A 24,119-nucleotide genomic window follows, 5' to 3' on the forward strand; every position below is an offset into this window, starting at 1 on the left:
AGAAGAAGGTGCCGTCCCCTGGTCCCAGAAGCTCCAGAACAACAGGCACCTGGCTGGGCCCAGAGGCATGCGAGATGCCCTTTTATGGGTTTTTCCAAGGACTTTGGTCTCAAATTGAACTAGGAGGGCCTGCATCTCGTCAGAAGGGACCTCATGACTCATTTCCTCCCAGTCTAGCTTCGGTCTCAGGAAGTGTCCCCCTCCTCCTCCTTACCTAATGGCCCAGAACCCTGTAGCTGTTACCCTTCAGCTGTAACAGAGGAGCTGAAGAAAGAGGGGAGAGAGCCCAGCAGGGTAGGGAAGGGACTGTCACTCACCACCAGTTCATGGCTGGATGGAGGGATGCAGGGGGCAGCCACCTGTGGGAGGAACACAGAAAGGGCAAGGTTAGCATCTTTCATCCACACAGAAAACCAGGGCCTCCTGAGGCCATTCCACGGCCCCACCTCCATGCCAGACACCCCTTCCCTCAGCTCAACACACTGACCATCTCCAGCTTGAGAGGTCACTAGGAGATGCTGCAGCCACGTGGTAGATCCCTCAGGCAATCACACTGGGGAGAGAGGGAGTGGCAGAAGGCAAAAATGAAATGTACATCATGATTTTTTATTTCAAGATTTTATTTATTTATTTCAGCGAGAGCGAGCGTGCGTGTGCACACTCATGGTGGGGAAGGGCAGGAGAGGGAGAGATTCTCAAGCAGACTCCACGCTAAGTGTAGAGCCCAATGCGGGACTCGATCTCACGACCCTGAGATCATGACCTGTGCTGAAACCAAGAGTCGGAAGCTTAAAATGACAGAGCCATCCAGATGTCCCATATATCACACAATTTTTAAATTCTGTAGAAAAATAGGCAGAACACTGGAGGTCAGTGCACCAGGATTTTTAGTAGCAATGGGTTCAGGTCATAAGAAGAAGGCTTTTTTTTCTTTGCTCTATGTTCTAAATGTTCCACAATATGCTAAGGTTTGTTTTACATTTTTTAAAAACATGTTTAAGAGCTCTAAGAAAGGAGGTTCTCCCCAATGCCAAGGCATCTCACCCAAAGCTGCAGAGTCTGGGGTCCCCACAGCTTGAGGGAAGCAGGTTGGTGAAAGGCCCTGCCAGTTCTTCCAAAGAAAGCCTTGAGGGGTGAGAGCACCCTTTATGAGCGAGATTTTATTCTTTTTTTTTTTAATTTTATTTTTTATAAACATATAATATATTTTTATCCCCAGGGGTACAGGTCTGTGAATCGCCAGGTTTACACACTTCACAGCACTCACCATAGCACATACCCTCCCCAATGTCCATAACCCCACCCCCCCCCTCCCAACCCCCCTCCCCCCATCAACCCTCAGTTTGTTTTGTGAGATTAAGAGTCACTTATGGTTTGTCTCCCTCCCAATCCCATCTTGTTTCATTTACTCTTCTCCTACCCCCTTAACCCCCCATGTTGCAACGAGATTTTATTCTTAACACCACCCTCATCTTCCTCTCGGATGGAGGGTGGGGACCGGCACGTGGGCCTCCAGACAGAGGGAGGGGAGAGGGAGGGCTGCATTGCCCCCTCCCCTGAGATAACACTCCTCATCCAGGCCAGGCAGCCAAACCACTACCCTGACAATTAGCAGGGCCCTTTATCAGAGACTCAGTGTGTTCTTTTTTTCTAGCTGGGACACGTTTTTCTTGGAGCTCATACCTTAATCTTGGCTCCAATTCCCAATCCAAGGGGCCCACAGAGGGGACTGGGGGGAGGCTCTCCCTCAGGCATAAGTGGGTCTGGGCACAAGCCCCTGATCGCCAAAGACGGGGCTGCTGCCTCTTCAAACAGTGGGCAACCCCAGCTCCGGCCACCAGCCCAGCGGAGCGGCGATGGTGACAGCCTTCAGGCTCAGCTAGAGCTGGCTCCCCACAAGAAGCCACCCTCAGCCGGGCCCCCCTCCACCTGAACCCCGTCCTCCATCCAGCCCGAGGGGTCCCCAGGCTTGACACACCAGCCTAGAAGGGGCAAGGCTCACGTGACGGTGTGCCCTGAGCTCTGGAAGAGGCGGAGAAGCTGGGAGTTCAGCATCCCTGGGTTCTCGACCCAGTCCAGCTACAGGCTTCCTGCCCAACTCATTCTCCAACAAAGAAGCCTGAGCTGAGTCTCCGTGTCTATCGCCCTGTGCTCACCGTTACCCCGAGACTGAGAGACTCACATGTGGGGCGAAAGGAAAGGAACAATAGCTAACGCTCATCAGATACGGACTGTAGGAGCGACAGGCATTATTACCAATGCTTGACCCATATTAACTCATTTGATCTTTTCAAACATCCAATAAGGTAGGTACTAGTCCATCTTTGGCTAAGGTGCAGGGGGTCACAGAGAGGTTACACAACTCACCCAAGGTCACAGAGCTGATAAGCGATGAAGATTTATTCTGAGTCCCAAAATGAAATATGAAGGGAAACTCTTCCCCTGTGTTCAAGAGAAAGAGGAAACGGGGGGCCAAGTGATCTCCCAAGTTCAGGGTTCTTGATACACACAAGCATGGAGCCATCAGTGAGTGTTTTAGAAGTTTCTGGGGGAGACAGAGTCCAGGGCGGGGTGGAGGATCCCAGGAGAACAGACTGGGAAGGAAGGAAAGGTCCCAGAGGTGGCTATGGCTGGCAGGCCAGACAAGATCTCAGCCATGGGGGACACAACTGCCCCCCCAGGCACCTGTGGGGCAGGAGTTCTGCATCCAACAGTGGCCTCTTCCCATGCCCTACTGCCCCTAACCCCATTCACAGGTTGTAGGTTTCAACCTCATGGGGCCAGGTTCCCAATGTCCTCTCTCCCACCACTCTATCATGTAGGGGTCCCTCTGGCCCTGGGTGGGAGCCACGGCAGAGTGCTCTGCTCTGCTCTGCTCTGCTCCTTCCTTCGGAGCTGGAGCTGGCGCTGGCACTGGGGCTCAGGTGGGGCTGGGAACCTGCAGGAGGAGGGACGCTGCGGGCTCCGACCTCAGCCTCCAGACCTGGGCAAGTCCAGTCCATAGCCACTGTCTCCCACGCCGTTACATGAGGGGTTTCTAGTCTCCCTTCTGGGTCTGGGGACTTAGAGAGTCGGGGGGAGGTTACAGATCCATTTAAAGTGGGGGCAGAATGGACAGTGTCCTCTGAAACGGGGGGAGGGCCTCTCTCCCAGAACCACCTTAAGGCAGTGGTGGAAAGGAGGGTCCAGGTGTCTCAACCCCAGGTCCCTTTCCTGTTTCCCCTGAGGCAGCACCACCCCTAAGGACTGAGCTCTGCAGCAGAGTGGTGGACCCCCAGCTGGAGGACCTGACGTCCGGGTGCCCCTCGTGGTCTGCTGCCCCCCAGCATCTCCTCCACCCGCCACCCACAGCTGTGCATTCCAGGCCAGCCGGCCAGCCAGCCCACTAACTTTGTTGTGTATTTCAGTGTTTCTTGTCTCTCTCTCTCTCTCTCTCTCTCTCTCTTTTTTTTTTTTGTAAGCAGAGAAATGTTTCCTTAAAAGGCTCTCTCCTTCCCTCCGGCACCCTGGCCCCTGGCCACCCTCTCAGGAGCCTGGAATGTGCCAGGGAGAGCCAGGGCCCCCTGCCACTCTGTGGCCTGTGCCCTCTGGCCCCACACTCCTGGTGTCAGCGGTAACCACGCCCTCTGCCCTGTAGGGACCTGAGCGAGGAACCCTCTCTCTGCAGAGGGGGCAGACTCTGGGACATCCACAGGGGCTCGGGGTTCCAGCCATGTCATAGTCTTGCTTCCCAGCCACTGGCAGGGATTCCAGGGCTTTGGCCCAGGAGGTCAGCCTTAGGTAAGCCTCCTCCCCCAGTATAGCTCCAAAAACCCGGCTACACACTAGAGGCTGAGCGGGCCTGATGCTCAGTCTGTCCACTCAGAAAAACGTACCAATAAAACTAGCAACAGCTGTAGATACGCACGTCACACTTACTATAGGCCCGTCTGCATGAACTCCCTCATTTTGCTCCTACAACAACCTTCAACATCCCATTTTACAGACCAGAAGACTGAGGCGTGGGCAGGTCAAGAAGCTAGCCGATAGGGAAGACAGGCTGTGAACCCAGCAGGGGGGCTCCAGGCAGAGATGTGCTCCTGCGCTCTGGGGCACGTGGTGCTTCCATACACACTAATGTCGGGACAGCTGTGTCCAACAACAGCAACAGCCCCTGGAACGTGGCTTTCTGTCCGCTCCTAGCCTAAGCTCTCAAAATGTTTGGGGTAGAGACTCCTTCTCCCCATTTCACAGATGAAGAAAGTAAGGCACAGAAAAGGTAACGATTCGTCCAAGGCCACCGCAGAGGCGCAGTCTGACTTGGAGCCTGCAAGGTAGAGAGCTGGGGGCACTGCCAGGTGTGACTTGCCAGGCCCAGACCAGGGCCAATGCCTGGCATTCTTTAGTCCCCTACCCACTAATACCTTCTGAATTCCGAAGGTCCCTGGATGCGATTCCAACAACAGGACACACCCTTGGAGACGCCCCCCAGGTCAAATGCACCAGACAGCAGCCCTCCAGGCCAGGGCTCCCTGCGTGATCTGGGCTCTGCCCTCCTCTCCACCAGCACTCCGTGTCCATCCCCCTTGCCAAGGACCTAAAGCCACACATCGGAGTGACTCTTCTCAGTCCTTCGAGCACACCTAGCTCTGGGCCTCCTCAGGACCTCTGCATATGCTGTTGCCTCCACCTGGAACACTCTCAGCCCAGCTGTCTGCATTAGCTGTGTCCTTCCCAGACTTCTGGCTTTGGGTTCAATGCCGCCACTGCCAAGAGGTCCTCCCTGATTCCCTTAAGTCACACGCATGCACGCACCCACGCACAGACACTGTTTCTCCAGCCCTCTTATCTCTATCTTCACAGACCTAATTGCAATTTGCAATTAAACAGGTGTCAGTTTCCTTGTCTGTAACCTGGTTCCCCTGTGAGAGAACAAGTGTCCTGAGGGCAGAGAATACATCTCGTTCATCGCACTGGACCCAACACATAGTAGCTGCACACAAAGCACTTGCAGAAGGATGTAGGACACTCAGGCCCCAGGAAGTAAGACACCTGCAGCCACCAGTGGCCAAAGTCGCCACCATCACTGAGCATGTCCTATGCGCCAGGTGCTGGGGCCATTCCTGCCACATGTTTGTCCCTCTGCACCCTTCCAATACTGCAGAGTCAGCAACATTGTTCCCATTCTACAGATGAGAAAAATAGAGGCTCGACGAGATTGTGCCACTCGTCCCAGGTCAGTCAGTTGGGAAAGGGCTCACTACAGGTGAAATCTTGTTCTGGGGGCTCCAGGACTGTTCTTGGCAGAGCAAGAGAAAACCCAGGCATGCACCTGGCACAGCCCTCCTGTCACCTCACCAGCGCGCAACCGGCAGGACCTGGTCCCCAACTAGGTGACACTCCATCCCTGGGGACTCAAGCTTTCGGCCCTGGTTACATAAAACCCCGGGCTTCTAAACTGGCCTATCCCTCCTGAGAAGCTCCCCATGTCCGCCTGGCCCTGGGACCGGACAGGATCGCCTTGCCCCAGACAAAACTGAGAACCACTCAAGCCTCTGACTCTAGCTTCATATGATCGGAGCAAAAGTTCTTTTTTTTTTTCCTATCTCTAGCTAGTCCTCTCTATTCTCATTGTAGTAAAATTCACACAACATAAAATTTACCATTTTACCTATTTCTAAGAGAACGTTTCAACAGCAGGTAAGTGCATATTCATGCTGCTGTACAAGCATCACTCCTCCCCACTTCCAGAACCTCATCACCTTCCCAAACAAGAAATCCCACATCCTTTAAATAAGAGCCCCATCCCCCTTCCCTCCCAGCCCCTGGGGATCTCTTAGCTCCTGTGTCTCTGAATTTATGTGTTCTAGGCGCCTCACATAAGAGGAATCACACAGCAGTTTGAATCTGGCTGATCTCACTTCATGTCCTGGGCTGAGTTCCATCCCCACAAATTCACATGTTGCAGTCCTTATTCCCAGGACCTCGGTATGTGACTGCGTTGAGCGAAAGAGGTGATGAAGCTACAATGAGGCCATCAGCGGGACCTAATCCAACCTGACCCGGTGTCCTTATTGGAAGAGATTAGGACCCACAGAGAGTCACCAGGGGAATGTGCAAAAGGCAAGGACCATGAGTGGACACAAGGATAGGCCTCAGAGGGAATCAAAAGTGCCCACATCTGGACCTCAGAGCTCCCGCCTCCAGAACTGGCTGAGGAGGAGTTCGCTGTGCAAGCCACCTAGTGTCCAATGTGTTGTTAAAGCAGCCCCAGCAATTGTCACACCCGGCATCCCGTCCTCATGATTCATTCAGGTCACTGCAGGCATCAGAGGTGCCCTCCTTTTCAGGGCTGCATACTACTCCACTGGGCAAGCCCCACACACTGTATTTACACACCTGTCCTCGACGGACATGCAGGCTGTTCCCACGGACACCGCCTCCACGCCCTTGCCCCCACAACTCCAGGCCCCCATCTCAGCCGATACACAAAGGTACACAGGAGGGAAGGAAAGTAGGGTTTGCAGAGCACCTATGTGCGTCACTGACCTGGGTGCTTTACATACATTTTATTTAGTCTTCATGACAGGTCTTTGTGGTACGTGGGTTCAGAGAAGTCAAGTAATGGCCCAAAGTCAAACAGCTCATAGTAGGAGGAATGGCAGACACAGAAGAAGGCAGAAAAAGATGCTCACTCTGTACCAGGCACTCTGTGTTATCCCTTCTACTGCCTGGGACCTTCTGGAGGAGAGACGAGTGCCCTCATCTCACAGGATCTCAAGCCGTCTTCTCAGCAATCCTGTGAGATCCAAGATAGCATGGCCACTAATTGACACACACCAGGGTCTGCCTGGTTCCAATGCCACCTGGCCCCATGCGCCATGCTCTCTCCACAGCCAGATGGGGGCGCCCGGGGCTGTGAGAGCAGAGGGCACTCGGGGGTCCCGGGTGGGGACCACAGAGGAGGGGACACTTGCGCCAGGCCTCCAGGACATATTGCTTTTGTCTACTGGGCGTCTCACCTAGGACCATTCCAAGAGCCCCGAGGGTGGTAAGGCCTGATCCAGAGCCCAGGGCTCACCTGGCATGTGGATGGGGTTTAAAAGGTAAAGATGAGGAAAGAGCATTTTGGGTGGAAATGGTCACATGAACAAGGCAGGGAGGAAAAAACCACTACAAGTTCCCTTTGGTGGGACATGGGATGGGGGAAGGGGAAGAGGAAGGACACTAAAGGACACACTGAAGAAGACAAAGGGAAGGAGGACTGGCTGCAAACTCTCTTTCCAGGCTGGACCACAGGCAACTCAGAGAGCCCAGCCAAGAAGTTAAGACTTTCAGACGCTGGTACTGGGGAGCCACCGAAGGTGCCTGAGGAGGATAGGGAGCAGAGAGAAGTAAAGAGTGAAGCTTAAGGCAGGCAGAAGATGTGTAATAATGATACTAATAATAATGGGGAGGGGGAGAAAAGAAGGGGAGCCCAAAGCCCACAGATAAGGGGCTGCTGGGCACCCTAAAACCCAGAGGTCATCATCTCCATCCTAACAAAACACACATTTGGACAGACCCCGACCTCCAGCCTTGCCCTCTCTTCCCCCAGCCACAGCACAGGAGGACAGCACTGCCCCGACTTCTTCCCTCCCTGCCCTGCGAGGAGGAGTAAGTGGACCTGCCCCACGGGGCTTCTGCTTACCCTCTGGGCCCCACCTGGGAAACCCGTGACCAGCATGTTGCCACCTCTGAGCCCTCATCACTGAGGCGATACCACAGGGGTCAAGAAAAATAGAGACCACAATCCCCAGAGGATCTAGACTCCATGCCACATCACTGAGGAAAGAACCAGAAGACCCCATGGCCAGTGGACAGCCCAACATCTCAGTCTTCATGGGACGAGTCTGCCAGGCTCCAGCAGGAAGACCATAGCTGGGCCCCGTGAGCCGGGCCAGGCAGGCGGGCAGGCCCACCAAGTGGACGGAAGGATGACTTGGAAGCCCGGTGGGATACCAGTGTGCCCTGAGTGTTCACAGCAGGCAGGCAGCTACAGAAGGCCTCAGCCGGGGTTGGGGGAGCAAGGACAAGGCCAGGGCTGAGAAAGGCAGAGTCCCAACCTGGTTCAGGGCCTCAAGACACTGGCCTCCCTTTCCAAGGCCCAGGCCCTGGGCCAGGGGCTACTAAGGAGAAGATGGCTACCACCCTGGTTCCATTTCCTCTCAGGCCTGTGCCCCCCCTCGAGGCCGCCTGTCCTCACCAGAGCATGCTCCCAGCCTGCCCGGCTCTTTCCTTCCCTTATATAGAGTTCTGCTCACGATCAGGAAAGGAAGCGCATCCAGTTCCTGGAGGCAAGAAGGGGCCGGTTCCTAGGGACACCTCGAGCTGAGGGGGGCAGGGCATGTTCCAGCCGAGAGTCCCCTCCAGAGCCAGGGGCCAGGCCTTTCCCCAAACCCAGCACAGGCTCCAACTCCAACAAGAAACAGAGGAGAGTCCCAGAGAGGCAACTCTGGGCAATGCCCCCGGGACTCCTGCCCACACTGTGTGCATAAACCCTCCTGGGCCACAGGCCTCTTGAACCGATGGCCCAGCCAACCTGTTCTCCACGCTCCGGCAGCAGCCCCTTCTCCCTGGTCCTCCCTCTCGTCTCAGGACCTTCTCCTCAGGCCCCACGCACCGGCCACCCAGCCCACTGCCAGCCTCTAGGTCTGGTAACACGTTCAAGAAAGGGACCTCCAGAGAGAGACGTTTCTCCGCAGCCAAACTCCAGCCACACTCGCACGCAGCAGCCAAACCTGCACGGCCCAACCCTCCACAAGGCGGGGAGCCAGGGGGTGCCCCTCCTGTGCCTGGCCAAGAGGAGCACCCCCAGGAAAGGGGGATGCAGTGGACCTAGTGGGACACAGGCTCTGGTCCCCCGCAGAGCCCTCTCAAAGGATGGCAAGAGTTGGCCCAGGCTGGAGGCCCAGCTGGTGGCAGGGCATTTTCTCTGTTAAGGGGAAGCTGTGCCTCCCCTTAAACCCAAGCTGGGACACCAGCTCAGGGACCACACTTCCCCACACTCACAGGAGTGACTGTGGGAGTCCTGACTGTAGTGACTCCAGGAGGCCTGAGCTTGCAACCCGGCCAGCCTTCTTCTGATGAAACCCCCACAATCAGGAGAAACAGAGAAACTGAGGTCAGGCAAACCTCTACTGTTTGCCAGGCCCTGGGAGCACAAGAGAGGAAGCCAGGGGTCCCATAGGGGCTGGGCAATGGCCCACAGGTAAGGTGGGTCACGTGGGGCCGCAGGAAAGCACCAGCAGGGGTAAGAAGGCACAGCTGGGCCCTGGGCTTAACACTGGTCAGCATCCTGGGCTCACAGCCCTACTGCCCCGCCAACCACCAAATGCCTCCGCCTCACTCCCCCACCGCTGGCCACCCAAGGTTCTGAAGCCAGAAACCTGATTGCCTGCCTTGACTCCTCCTTCCCCTCCCCCCCAGGTGGGAGGACAATTCTTCTGCCCAAATACCTCTCCGGCTGCCCCACCTCGCCACACTGAGATGACTATAAGAACCTACAAGAACCTCCTAACTCAGGTCTCTGCCTCAGGTCCTACCCCTCTAACCTATCCTCCACTCAGCAGCCAGGGAACTATTTCTAAAATGCACATCTAGTCCTGTCATTCCCCTGCCGAAAGTCCTTCCCAGCTCCATGGGATGGAGTCCAAATGCCCTAATATGGTCCTTGTGGCCCTGCGGGACCTGGCCGGGTCTCCCTGTTTCAGGCCCCATTCCCCACCTCTCTGCCTCAAAGCCCTTGCTCCAGCCAGAGACACCTCCTTTCAGGTCCAATTCCATTCCATGTACTGCACTCTGAGCCCATTTCCCAGATGAGGCTCAGAGAGGTCACACACTTGGCCCAAGGTCGCAAGCCTCAGCCGTGCTCAGCCCCAAGCCACCCAGACCTTTCAGAGGCCCAGCAAGGCTTTCCCGGACGGCATGGCTTCTGAGGCGGTTGGGACAGGAGAACAGAGAGGAGACCTGCCAGCGAGGCCCAAGGCCCACAGGGCAAAATGGAGGAAGAGGGTCAAAGGGGACGCTTTGTGCAAGGCCTGGAAGGCTGAACTGACACCCATGGCCAGCGGCTCAGGACTAGCCCAACGTCTGCAGAGCCAGTAAGAGAGGGCGCAGACGAGGCACGGGGTTGGAGGCCAAACATCCAGCCCAAAATAGTCAGCGGCTGCCGAAGGGAGACCAGCGCGGAGCCAGGGCCGGGTGCAGAAAAGAGGGGCTAGTGGGGGATCTAAGAAGCTGGGGAAGCCAGACACCACCAAGGGGCCAGCCTAGAGGCCTCAGAGCAAGCAGGGCCCGTGCTATACAAGTGGAAGTGTCCACACGCAGTTGGAAATGGAGGTTTCAGAACTGCCTTCTCCTGAGACCCAAAGCCCGGGGAAAACCCCAGCCCTTCTTCCCCGCCTGGAGAGGGGCCATTTGTTCCAAAGCAGGGGGTGGTGTGACAGGGCCTGCAGCACAGAAAACACAGCTTCTAGGAAGTTCCTCGAAGAATCTGGTCAAGGAAAGGGCTGTGGTCTGTGGTCAAGGTTGCAGTGGAACTGGGGGGCTGGGGGGGACAGTGGGGGACAGGCATGGGAAGCAAGACGCTGCATTCACCAAACAGCACTAAATTAGTCCCCTCCCTCCGTGCCAGGTTCCCAGCAAGGGAGACAGAGATGAATAAGAATGGCCTGGCCCGGGAGGGGAACTTGGGGCCCACATGTAAACAGGGAATTATATAAAAGAACCCAGTAACTGCTATAATGAAGGTATGAAGAGGGCTATTATCTCACTGGGATTCAAATCCATCTGTTTTTCCAGAAATTACGCCCAGAGGGAGACTGCCCACCCAACCCCCCTCTCTCCCCACTGAGGGTTTCTGTCCCTAGAGGAGAACTTGAAGGGACAAAGTCTTTGACCCTAAACTGTGCCAGAAGAGTAAGGCAGGAAGGACGCATGGGAAAAAGAGCTAAGAGCAAGGGGGAAGCCCAAGGAGTCAAGAGGTCTCAGAATTGCGGCAAGGCGCACCAGCAGCCCTGCAACGTGGCAAAGGAGGCTGAGGGAACGGCTGGGGTGGGGAGACGCCGGGGCTCAGCCAGGCCACCAAATGGAGAATTCTGAGGCTGGGGGCCACCCTCAAACCCACACCAACACAAGAGGGTCCCTCTGCCTTCTTAAACCAGACCACAGTCGGCTCGCGGGCCAGGTCCAGGGCCTCCCGGCCTCTCTCCCTTCCACCTCTGCAAACGGCAGGGCTTTCCACCCTGTTTCCTAATCTTAAAGGTGCTACAGGTTGCTGAGGGCACCACCCACTGGGTAACAGCTTTTGAGTGGGAAAAATGATACCAAAACGGGTATTTCAATTGCAAGATGCATGCTAATTTCAGCAATACTAAAATGTAAAAAAAAAAAAAAAAGCGTCCTTCAGGCTCCCCAAACTGCCCTATGCTGATGACAATCAGGAAGTCTCTCCCAGCATCTACCTACTTCCTTTTTTAAAAATTGAAGGACGCCCAACGAAAGAACAAAGTGAAAGGGAAACCCAAGCCCATGCTACCAGGAGAAAATTCTGTATATTCTCAAAGGCCATCTGTGGACCCCTGGACCCCTGCAGGTCATTCTGTCCCATCGCCTGACAGCAGACAGCTTTGACTCTAAGCCAAAACCAGGAGCTAGGAGAAGTTCTGTTCTGAAAAAATCACACCTAACTCCTTCTCTCTGTGGATCCCTCCGTCCAAATTCCTCAACACATCGAGAGGCTGTGAATTTCCAACCAAAGGGCAAGAGCTGGGACCGAAGCAGCAATGGGCTGGGAGCCAGGTGTGGCTTCCAAGTTCACGTTGCCACAGACCGCCACTTTCCGCTACTCCCCGAGGCAGTCTCCTTGTCTGGAAAATGGAGAGAAGGAGACCTATGTTGTAGGGTGCAACTAAATAAAGTTGACTGAATTGACACAATTAAAAACTCCCAGAACCCAGCCCATGCTTAGTACATGGGAGTCCCCTCCATTTGGCGGCCGCCAACATGGCGCCCCCCATGTCTTCATGTCCAGGTTCATAAGCTGCACAGCGCGGGCCATGCGTGGGGGCCCGTTCTAAAGACTGCATGTATATCAGCTCATCAAATCATCATATCTGGGGCACCTGGGTGGCTCAGTCATTTGGGCATCCAACTCTTGGTTTGGGCTCAGGCCATGATCTTGGGGTCCTGGGATGGAGCCCTGTGTTGGGCTCTGCACTCAAAGTCTGCTGGAGACTCTCTCCCTCTGCTTTTCCCCTGCTCGTGTTCGCTCTTTCTCTCTCAAATAAAAATCCTTAAAAAAGAAAATGTTAAAAGAAAAAAGTCATCACTTCAGCCCTGGGAGGTAGGCTCTGTTCTTAAGCCCACTTGACGGAAGAGGAACGGAGGAACTATAACAGGTGAGAAGTGGTAGTTGATTGACAAGGTCCCATCCACTGAGACGTCAGAACTTGGGACCCTATAATAAATGGAAAAGATTCCCATTAAAAAAAAAAAAAAAAATCCTCCTCTTTTCCCTGAGCCCTTGACTCTGGCCTCGGCTTCAGTGATCTGAAAAGGCACTCACACAGGAAAGTCCTGGGTCCCAAACGGCAGCACCAGGAGGATTTAGCAGGTCGGTTCTGCACAATTAGCCCAGGGCAGGGGCTGGTGTTCTGGAACCCCATCTGCTCTGATGGGCCGCACCAGGAGCCCCGGAAGCCGGAGTCCCAAGGACAGGGCGGCCCAGCCCCATATTGCTCTTTTAAATCCATCTGCGGTGAGGCACAGGAAGCCCCCCTCTCTCTCCCAATTAGCCGGCAGCAGAGACTTGAAGCGGAGCCAGCACTGAAGGCCGGCGGAGGCCTGGCTGTCACCGGCATTGTTCGGCTCCATCTGACGCATATCCACCTCCCCGCAATGTTTCCTTGTTCTCCGGGGAAACCTTGGAGATGCACGCCTCTGAAACCAGGTCTGCAGGGAAGGGGTTGCTGAGGGGAGGGGCAGCGGAAGACCCAGCTCTAGCTGGCTCAGAACGCGTAGGCAGATTTTAAACAGATGGGGGAAAGGGCTCACATGGGCCACAGACCCAGGGACCCAGAGACACTGCTGAGGTGCAGACGCACAGTTCACACACCCCAAGGCACACACACAGCGCAGACACAACCCACAGAACCCCTGCCAGCTCCAGATGCAAAGTCACTCCCCAGGGCTGCCAGCCCCACCCTGAGCAGAGCCCGCACTGACTGCTGCCCAGAAGCCTTGCCAGCACACCCAGGGGAGGGGGGATGCGGGGGACACGGTCCCGGAGCACAGCTGATCTCAGGAAGCTACAGCAGGGAATGATCCATGGGTGCAGACTGGAGGAGGGGAGAGCGGGAAACAGCAGAGGCGGGGGGGGGGGGGGGGGGGGGGGGGGGTCAAGTGTGAATGCTCACCCAGATCTCAAGGTGTACCCAGGAGCCAGCCTATCCACCTAGCAGGGCCAGCAGCAAATTCCCCTTGCTCTCTGCCCCCTCCTCGCATCCCGCCCATCCTTCTGGAAAAGCAGGTGAGGGCCAAGGCACACTGATGGAAGCTGGGGAAGAGGTGTCAGAAAGAGGAGGGCTAGTGTACCAGCCGTGAGGCAGAGCTGATAGGAGAACAACTATCCTGGAAAACGTGGAATACAGGCTTGGGAGCAGAAGTTTTAGGGGTGGAGGTGGGGAGGAGTAGCAAAACAGAGTTTAGGGCTGCTTGTACCACCGAATTCGCAGAATCCCTTGAATGTACTGGGTATAACAGACCGAGTCCTTTCAACGGTACGTACAACAGCCAAATCTCCCTTCTCCATGTGGGTCAAGAAGCTCGGGGAGAGGAAGTTAAGTTGCCCAAGGTCACACAGCAATGAGCAATAGAAACAGGACTCAAACCCGGGACAGTCAGATCGCAAAATCTATACCCCTGCAGGCAAACCAAGTCACCCGAGTGCTTCGCCGACATGATGGGGCAGCTGTGCAGCCTAGAGGGCGTGGCGGGATGGCAGGGAGGAAGGGGTAAGGCGGAGGGGCACAGAGAGGCGAAGGGGGCAGGTGGATGGGCATGCCGGCCTGGACCCCCAGCTCCTAAGGCACTCAGGCTGTCGTGACTCAGTGACTGGGCCTCCAGGGAGCATTTCCGGAGCCCCAGACAGCTGGGCAGCCTCAGAGCCCCTGCCCAGCGCAGACACTGGGCCATTACTCACAAGTGCTGGTTACTCACTCTTCTCGGCACCCTGCCCCCCAGCACATCACTCACTCCCACTCTGCTCCCTGAGAGTGGCCAAGAGGAGCCAGCAGATCAGGCTGATTCCCACCCTCACTCCGCTAGCCTCGATCCTGCCAGCGCAGCCCCACCTGAGTCACTGGGACCGAACCCCGCAGACTCTGGCCCACTCACCCCGGACAGCTGTTACCCTCTGCTCTGTTCCAGGAAACGGAGCTGCCCAGAGGACTGGTCACTGGGCAAAGAACCTTCCAATCCCAGGGTTGGAAGGGACCTTCCCAGCATCTCAGCTGGCTTCCCAGCAGATGCCTGAAGACCTTCCAGGACCCCCACATCCATGCTAGATGGCTCCTCCATCAGCCCCAGGAACAAGAGCCTCTCTGTTCAGAAATTCCGCAGCCTTGCAGAATTTCAGCACTGGTTAGAGAAACGGAGGGCCCTCCTAAGGCCAACCTCTCATCTTACAAATGAAGAAACCGAATCCCAGAGAGGGGACGTGATTTGCCCAAGGTCGCACAGTGCCAAAGAGGGACTGGAAGCTGGCCGTCTGGCCCCCCTGCCACCAGTCCCTCCGCTCACAGCAAGTCCTTTCAGCCCACAGGGAATCGGCTGGGCGGCCCCTGCAGCCTGCCACTGCAGCCCACCCTCACACCCTCCTGTTGCAAAGCAGCTGCACCAGGGGAGCTGAATTTGGACTGGGGAGAGCTGGACCACTGGACTCAGGAGAGCTGAAGCGCAGATGAGAGGAGAAGGAAGGAGCTGCCATAAAACTGTGCTTCGTGGGGAGCAATCACTTTCAAACAGTGACGGAGCATCAGGAACAGTCTACCCAGCAGACGGGAGATGGACCACAGGCCTTCGGGAGGCCATGGAGCTAGAAGGCCAGGCGCTCTGGCAGGACATGATGGGAGGAATTCCTGGGGTCCCAGCTGGGGACTTGGGAGAGTCCTGGCCTCCTCTCTGCTCACCTCTCCTCCCCCTGCCCCTTGCCCCGGCTCACCCCTGCTCTCCCAGGGCTCCGGCCTGGAATCCAGGCTGGCCGAGGCCTCGGCTCCCACGCCCGGCTCAGCCCAGCTGGCCACATCAGACATAACCCCATGTGTGGGGTTGGAGGCAGCTCACGAGGGACGAGAAGCCTTCGAAGCCTCCCAAGGAGTCTCGTCTCTCCTGTGCTTTCCCACCCACTCGGGGCACTCATCCCTGAGAGGCCCCTGCCTGCCTCCCTCCCTCTGCACCACAAACAACAACAGTAGTAAGAGTAACCAAGGGTCACAGAGCATGGCCCTGTGTGCTGGCCATGGCTCTATTTATTTCCCACTTTCGACAGATGAGTAAACTCAAATACCGACAGGTTGGGGTCAAGATGGAAACCCAGACGGCGTGGCCACGGCATCTGATCTTGACAACCCCCCCGCCCTGGGCTCCGGCCCCATCGTGCCCCATAAGAGGACCTCGCTCTAAGTTCAAGCTCCCGAAACCCCTGCTTCCTCATCCACGTACCACCACAGACCTCCTGCAGCCACGTCTGCCTCAGTGACACTCAGCAGTCCTCAGGCTCTCGACAGGCAGCCCCCATGCAGACACGTACCAGGCCACTTACGGTCAGGCCAAGAACCCTCGGCCTCTGAGCGGGCAGGCTCCTCCACCCTGACTTGGGGACACTCCTGTCTGTTTGTTCATTCGTTCATTCAACAAAGAGTGAGGGCCCGCCGTGCACCAGGCAGATGGCAGAAGACGCCCCCAAAAGGAGCCTCTCGATTCCTTAGAGACACGAGCTGCCCTGCGGTCTACCCTCACTCCTACCTGCTGAGATCCATCCATGCCAGTCTTGTGTGGGAAGCCTTGCCAGCAATGGCTCTCTTTTGGCCTGAAAGATCTCCCAGGAAGGAGATCTCAGGGCCTCCTCAGCCTCCTGATCCAGGAGAGGAGGGCAGCCCGTGGGAAGGACCCGGAAGAGATGAAGCAAAGTGGGAGAGGATTTCCCAACTTGGGGCTGAGAAATTCACACAGGCCACTACAGCCTTCACAGCAGCCGAAATCATCATCCTAAATAACAGTCTCATCACATTTTCCCCACATGAAAGCCATCTGCTGCTCCCTCGTTCACCTGACCCAGAAACCCCTCCATGGCTGGGCCCCAGGCAACACCGGCAGGCTCACCCAAAGCCAGCCTTTCTCACACACACACTTCCGGTGGGCCTAGTCCGTGCCAGGCCCTGAGCGGGGCACTTCACAGAGACGATCTCATTTCCTCCCAGTCACAGCTCTATGAGGCTGGATATCAGCCCCATTTGACAGATGCAGACATTGAGGTTCGGCCCAAGGCCACCCAGCTAGCAAGCAGCAGAGCCAGGAGGGACAGCACGTTCTGTCTGACTCTAACACAGGGCTGTGGCCATTATTTCATCCATCATGACATGTGTGCCACTGTGCCTTCAGGCATGCTGTCCCCCTGTGCCTGAAGAAGTCTTTGTCCCTTTTGCTCCCTGTGGAACTCCTCCTCAACCTTCAAAACCCACCTCCAGGGGTGCTTCTTCTCCAAAGCTCTGTTAACCCCACCAGCTCGTGTACACTGCTTCCTTCTTCACATTCCCTCTGCATTTGGTAGAAACCTTCCATCTACTCCCCTTCGTCTCCTTCTAGACAGTGTCCCCCCAGTCTTTCCAGCCCCATACCCCTAGCACCTTACCTGGCAAAGGGTCGGTGCCCCAAAAAGTCTTGGAAGTGAATAATCAGGGCCCTCGTGTACCCAGCCAGACTCAGCCACCATCGCACGGCCACCACTGTGGGTCCCCAGGCATGGCCTCCACCCAAGAAGCCCACCCCCAGTCACAGGCAATGACCCCCATCACCACCTAACACCCTGCTTGTGTCCCTTGGTGGGAGCTTCTCCCTGTGCCCGGCTGCCTGCCCCTCTCTGCCCAATCAGCTCGGCTGTTTCTGGGAGTCTCAGCTGGTGATTAGGGCCCTAATCAGCAGGACTTCCTGCCAGCAATTGCCAGAGGTGGGGGCGGGGCAAGAGGGAAGCAAGGTCAATCCAAGGTGAAGTTCTCGCAGCCTGGGACCAGGGAAGATTCAGTCAGGGAGATGGAATCACAGACTCTTCCAGCCCCTGCACCCCCCAGCCTTTCACTGACAGGTGAGGAGATCAGGCCCGGCAAAGGAAGGGACTCTGGTTCCAGAGTGTAGGAACACAGCAAGAGCACTGCTCTCCCCATGCTCTGGGCCTTTCTTATGCTCCCTTTGAGACCTCTGCCCGCCCCTCGACCCCCACCCCAGCACCAAGCCCAGGGCCTACCCCAAAGACTGCTCCCCAGAAAAGGTTGTTGTAGACCAGTGAATTGCTCAGGTCTGGTCAAGGTCAAGAGCCAAAGGTGAGCCCCTCCTCTACATGAGCAATGGCCTAGAAATGGAGCAGAGGTGAGCAGGGGCTGGGGAGGGGAAGCGAGAAAGGGCTGGGCTGAGCTCAGAAACCCTCCCCAGCTGTCATCATCATCAACCCAAACCCATTCTTTCTCCAAAAAAAGCTTAATGCCTTCTGCAGCTGCAACTGGGCGGGTCAGGGGTCCAGAAATAGAGCTCACCCCCGACCTGGAGCGACCCCAGCCTCCCTGGGTGGGAACCAGGGGCTAGGTGGAAAGGCCGTGGGGGCTGACCCCTGCTATTGAGGGACGTCAGAGGCACCAGAAGTGGAGGACCCCGGAAAGGACAGAGGTCTGGGATGAGGCGGGATTGTGGCCAGGACCCGCCCCTACCACGGGTTCATCGCTCAGAGCCTTGTGGCATGCAGGAAGGGCTGGCCATGGTTCTCCCCCACCTCCCACCAACAAGAGACTGAACTTAAAGTTGCAGCAAGAGGGATGCAGGTTAGACTTCAGAAAGACCCAGAGCTATTTAGAGATCCCACTTTAAAATACAGACGCCACCCCCATGGGTATAGCCCAGGGTCAAGAGTAGCCTGCCTGGAGGCCGGGCCAGCCACGTCTTTGCCAGGCGTGGGAGTCTCTGATTCAGTGACTCTCTTCAAGGAATGGGATAGGATCCAAGGAGGGGAGCTTGGACGGGTTTATAATAATGCATCTTGTTTACACTGATGGCCGCTTTCTCAGAGTCCCTCATAAACACAGCTCTGCATTGGCTCCCCTGGGCAGACAAGGCCTTGGGAGGTCCCCATAGCTCCCTGCCTTTCCCCACTCACAGAGGGGGAGAGACAGATATGGGGGTGTGGGGGGAGTCTCCTCTCTGGGCTCTGATGCTGGGTCTCCTAGAGGGAAAATGATGCCACTGTCTCCTCCACCCTCTGGTCCCATAATCCTCCCATCTTAGGGATGCAACCACCACAAGAGAGAGAAAGGAGTCCACCCAGAATTGGGCTCTGGGAGAAACACTAGTACCACCGCTATGACCCGTAAAATAACTACAATTACTAACATTCATCGATCCCTGACTATGTGCCAGGCGCTGCTCAAAGTGTTTCAAATAAACTAACTCATTCTATACTCACAACCATGCCCAGAAACAGGTGCAATTTTTACTCTGCTTTCCAGATGAGAAAACCGAGGCTCAGAGAGGTTCTGCTGCTTGCCAAAGCCACACAGCTAATAAGCAGGGTCGGCCTGAGTTAAGCCCCAGCAGTCTGGCCTTCAGAGTTACATTTTCTGCCTCACTCTAGACCTCTTGGCCAACACAGCCCTGTTTCCAGGCCCAGTCTAAATCCCTCACTCCTCCGCCCCTCCTCAGGCAGTCAATTAGCGCTGAGCACCCTTGGACAGGCACGGCATGGACCACCAGGGAGGCAAAAGGCACGGGCCTGCCCTCAAGGAGCTTGGAATCCAGCTAGAAGATCTCAGCAAGTTTGCAAGGAAAACTGAGGGGTCCCATATTCTCTGTTGGAGAAGGCCTAGGAAGGTTTCTGGGGAAACTGGACCTCAAACTGGGACTCCCCTTCACCATAGTGGCAGGACAGAACTCTGGGTCTGTCACCCCACTCCTTGCTCATTGGCTCACTGGGACCACACCCTCCCAGCCTGCTCCCTCCTGCTTCCCAGAACACTCAGGCCTGAGCTACAAGCCTCCAGCCCTAAAAAGGCAGGGACTACAGAGCCAAGACTAGCCCTGGAGGAGGCAGCACCAGGGACTGGCTTGGGCCCCCCAACCGCCCACCACCCCACCCCACCAAGGTCCAACTCTGCAGAGACCGACCATGTCTCTGAGGGAAAACAAGGTGTGAACAAGTAGGAAGATGGCCAAGGTCACCAACCTGAGTGGAGGCAAGCAAGGGACCCAGCCGTGCCTCCTGCCACCTCCCATCTTGGGAAAGTGCTGGAGGCAATCTGAGCACAGGAAGGAGAGGAGGGCCAGGTGTGACCTTGCATAATGGAGCAGAGCACCCAGGGAGGTGGGCACAGCCCTCAAGGCTGGCAGCCCAGCCGCCTGGCTACTCTCGTTCCAGCTCGCTGGTGCCCACACCTCTGCGTGCCTAATGGCTTTGAAAGCTAAGAGCCAGGGCCATGGGAATACAGCTCTGGGGACAATGGTCCCTCCAGTCTCCCAAAACCTCTCCCTCCCTCCCCCGGCATCACACCCACTGGCTGTTTTCAGAGTCCAGTAACTGAGAGGGCTTTCCTCTGCTCCCCTCCAATATACATCCCTCAGACGGACCTCAGCTCCCCTTTCTGGACAGAGACTCGTGGCTCTAGAAATAAGCCAAGAAGCCAGAACGGCCCGCTGCTGAGAACCTGTGCCGTCCATGCCAGCTCTAACCCTGACTCGTCCAGACTCAAGGGCACACACAGCATCTCACCATCCCGCTCCTCTAGGGTCCCTGTCGGACCAAAGGAGAGAGTGTCCTCCTGAAGCAGCCTCATCTAGTCCCAACCGGAGACACAGGACTCCAGTTCGACACAGAAAAGGACTTCATCCTCAGATGAAGCCGGGACTGACAGGAGGCAGGGGGATAACCAGGGCAACTCAGGCCCTACTCCTTCACTCTCCCCACCAAGGAGAAAAGGAGTCCCAGGGGCCGAGGGGAGATGCAGGCTGGGACAGAAAGGACGGAGCCCAGGCGGGTCCTGAGCCTAGCCTAGAAGCCCACATTTGACATCATGAAAAGCCCCAGCCTCCCAGGGTGTGGTGTTCAGAAACCTCTAACCTCAACCCCACCCTGCCTTTCTTCCCACTGCCTGGTGCCCACCCCATAGGGAAATGGGTCTGGAGAGGTGGCAGGGAGGGAGCAAGGGAACCCACTCCTCCCACACTCCTCCCTTGCAACCCCATCGCGACTCACATATACCACTTCAAGCTGCCCGGACAACCCTGTGTTAGGTCACAAATTTGGAAACTGAGGCTCAAGCGAGGGCCAGCCCTGGGACTTTCTGCATCTCAGAACTTGACACCGTTCCTCTGCCTACTACCTCCAGGCAGCCTGGGGAGGCCCCTTTCCATGGTAGAAGACGACAAAATGGCAGGGGCTTGAGCTGTCAAACTTCAAGCACACCCCGGCCCCTAATCCTCCTGCACGGGCCACCAGTTAGCCCCCTTAGCAGGGAGCATGGGCTCTAACTGAAGGCGGACAGGGGGCAAGGTCGCCCCCTCCATTCCACACCACGTCACACAGCCCACAGGTCTGTGCTGGCCCTCGTTGGGTTAACCAGCAGGGCAAGGCTCAGAGTGAGACAGGAAGAATCGGAAGAAACTCAGAATCTTTGCAGGAAGCAGCTGGGGCAGACCTGGTAGGAGAGTGTGCAGTGGGTGCGAGCGGAGAGCGCCAGGCTCTCTGTTCCCCAAACACCGGCAGGGAGGAGGAGGCAGTGCCCACGCCCCAGGCTGGAGGCCACCGCCTTCCTGCTCCCCCATTCTGGCTGTCAGAGAATTCCTGACTCCAAGAATCCCAGGACCTCAGCATCCCAAGAGACCATCAGGGTCATCTCTCCTAACCGCATCCCAGCTCAGGAATCCTTCCATGCTGTTTTCCAGCCTCTGTCTGAACTCCCCCCTGGGATGGGAAGCTCACTACCTTACAAGGAGCCCATTCTCCTGGGCTGGCCAGCCAGGCTAGTTAAGAACCCCTGTGTTAAACCTGAGCCAAGCTTCCCTCACCCAACAAAAATCCATTCTCCCTTTTCGCTTCCTGTTCCTACCTCAGTACAAACATGTCACCAAGAAGTCCCAAACTCCAGGTCTTCTGCTATAGCCCGTCAGAGATGAGAAGATGGTCACCCAACAGCAAGGTCGGCTCTGAACTCACCCACACCGTGCAACCAGCACCCGCCACCCACCCAGCCACCAGCTCCCGAGTGTTTATGATCCTGGAGGCAGCCACCCTGTCAGAGACTCTAAGCTGGGCTCTGAGCAACGTGAAGTATGGAGAGCACTGAGAGAGTGATAGGGAAGGAGAGGCAGGTGTCTGGAAGCAGAGGGTCCCACGTTGCCTCCTCCACCACCTGAAAATTCTCAGCTCCGGATCAAACACCTGGCTCCCAGCTCAGAGGGTGGGGTGGGGGGGGTCCTATAGACTGGCAGAGACCTTCCCCACCCTGGGATCCCAGCACTGTTCCATGAAGAGCTCTCCCCGCCAGCTCCCCACCACAGCCCTGGGCCAGGGGTCAGACGGGGGGGCACTCAGCTGTAGCAAGCTCTGAGATCCTGGGGGAGAGTGAGGGTGGGGAAGACAGGAGCAGCGGCCAGCTGGCAGGACTAGAAGCAACTTAAGGCCAAGTCTGAGCCACAATGGTCCCCACCCCACCCGGCAGCTCCAGGAAGGGGCCCAGCAGAGACTCAAGGAAAGGGAGCGCTCCCCACGCCCTCCTGACCCCCCTGCTTTCCCTCTGCCACATGGAAGAAGTTCTGCAACTTCCAGAAGAGAAACCCCTGGTTTCCAGGTCCTCCTCTGAGCCTCATCCCACAGTAGCTTGTCTAGCCCTCCCCTACCCAGCTCCCATCCTGTCCGCTAACCCCATCCCACCGTGCAGCAGGCTTCTCCTGGTCTCCCCTAGGTCCCCCTCCCTGCCCTGCTTTCTCTTCTACAACAGTGGCCTCAGCCTAAGAACATCTGGTCCTGAATTGGGGAGGGGGGTGCCAGATACTGAGGTTAGCTGGGCAGAGCCTCTCCCGCTTGGTAAGGGGTGGCAGGCAGGGCACCAGAGGGTCAGAGGAGGAGATGGGGGGGGGGGGGGGAGAGGAAAGGGGGGGGGGTAGAAGGCAGCTGCGTGTGTCTGTTCATTAACTACCTGGATTAGCCATTTCTGCCCGGAGGGGTGAGGAGGGGATAAGAGCTCCTGGCTGGGGGAGGGCAGCAGCGGGCATGCATGCCAGGCTGGGCCCACATGCCCAGGGACCCAAGCCGAGGGCAGTGCAGCAGGGAAACCCTTCCAGGCCTACCTGACCCTCCCGTGCAGCTGTGGCCAGCCCTCTGGGAGATGAGAGGTGGGAGCAAGGAGAGCCCCAAGGAGGAGAACGGGGCCCAGCAGCAGCTCCAGTGGGGGGCAGGGAAAAAATGCCCAGGCTCGCGTCTCTCATGGTCCTCTCTGAGGCAGCCCCGGGATGGCCAGTGGGTAGGGGAAGAGACTAATACTTCAAGCCTCCCCTTCTTTTGCCCTGCTGACCTCAGTCTCGAGCAGCCCCTGACACCCACAACTTCCCCAGCAAACCAAACTCCTGCGGATGGGCTCAGAGCAGGGACAGCCGCACCCCAAACATCCTTGCCAGAACCAGACCCCGCAGGCAGGGAACCGACAGGTTGGCCTCCAGGGTCTAGACCAGCCCCAGGGCATGTAACTGGGTGGGCTGAGCTCCCCCTCCCCTAATTTATAGGATCGGTGGTCCCGACAGCATCAGTAGGACAGGCCTACACGCGTGTGCAGGCGCGTGTGCGGGCGCGCGCATGTGTGCGTGTGCACACACACACACACACACACACACACACACACACGCCACACTCACCTTTCCAACAGAAGGGCCACTGGGTGGGGTGGGTGTCAGGTCTCACGGGACAGAGCAGTGGGCAATGACGGGGCGGCAGCTGTGGCCAGCCAGAAGCTGGTTGCGGAGAGGAGGGCGTGAGTGAGCCTTGTGTTTAGGCAGGAGCAGGCAGGAGAGCGGAGCTGGTCCCAGGGCCACTGCTGGGAGCAACTGAGCCTGGGCGCTGCTGGCCTGGCTCCCTCCCTCGGCGCGGCGGGCGGGCGGGCGGCGGGCGGCGGGCGGGCAAGCGCACCGCCTCCTTCCCCTCCTTCCCGGAGCCGGCCAGCAGCCTGCCCGCCCGCCCGCCTCCTTTAACCCCTGAAGCGCTTGGCTCCGGGCTCCCTGCTCCCGGCTCCCTGCTCCGGGCTCCAGGCTCCGGGCTCCCAGCTCCATGGCTGGGCGGCAGGCACATGACTAGGGCCCAGAAGTTCGGCCTCCCCTCCTTCAGCCACCAGCCCAGCAGTTCCCCCCGGACCTGTAGGGAGGCATCAAAGGGCCTGAGGACACGGGTGGGGAAAGGAGACAGGTGGCCAAGAGGTCCGGGACACCAGGGAAGAAACACAGCTGCAGAGAAATGGCCAAAGGACTGCCGGCTGGGAAAGGACATTTGGTCAGACGGGAATGGCAATGACAACCACAAGAACAGCAACTCCCAGTCTCTGTAGCATCCCCTGCTCTCTGCCAATCCCAACTCATTTGGTGGCAGGAGACCCAGAATCTCACTTTTGAACCCATTGTTCTGAAACACTCCCTGCTTTCTTCTCTCTGAGTTAAAGCTTTTGTGACTGCATTTATTTTTTTAAGATTTTTATTTATCTATTTGACAGACAGAGATCACAAGTAGGCAGAGAGGCAGGCAGAGAGAGAGGGGGAAGCAGGCTCCCTGCTGAGCAGAAAACCCCATGCAGGGCTCGATCCCA

At 57.0% G+C, this 24,119-nt stretch overlaps 1 protein-coding gene across 4 annotated transcripts in view; it reads right to left on the bottom strand.

Moving 5' to 3' along the window:
* The window catches only part of LOC111149091 (tensin 1), a 164,815-nt gene that overhangs the window by 105,567 nt on the left and 35,129 nt on the right, over window positions 1-24,119 (bottom strand). For 3 of the 4 annotated variants that reach the window (XM_022506175.1, XM_022506254.1, XM_022506110.1), the window contains exons 1-2: window positions 23,182-23,210; window positions 318-359 (exon numbers count right to left, since the gene is read on the bottom strand). The gene's annotated coding sequence lies outside the window, so the exon portion shown is untranslated. Of the gene's footprint in view, window positions 1-317; window positions 360-23,181; window positions 23,211-24,119 lie in introns of those variants that run through there. The other variant, XM_022506325.1, reaches the window with a different exon arrangement.

This window comes from Enhydra lutris, unplaced genomic scaffold, assembly GCF_002288905.1.
Source record: "Enhydra lutris kenyoni isolate GAN:26980312 unplaced genomic scaffold, ASM228890v2 scaffoldscaffold1, whole genome shotgun sequence".
NCBI classification, from domain to species: domain Eukaryota; kingdom Metazoa; phylum Chordata; class Mammalia; order Carnivora; family Mustelidae; genus Enhydra; species Enhydra lutris.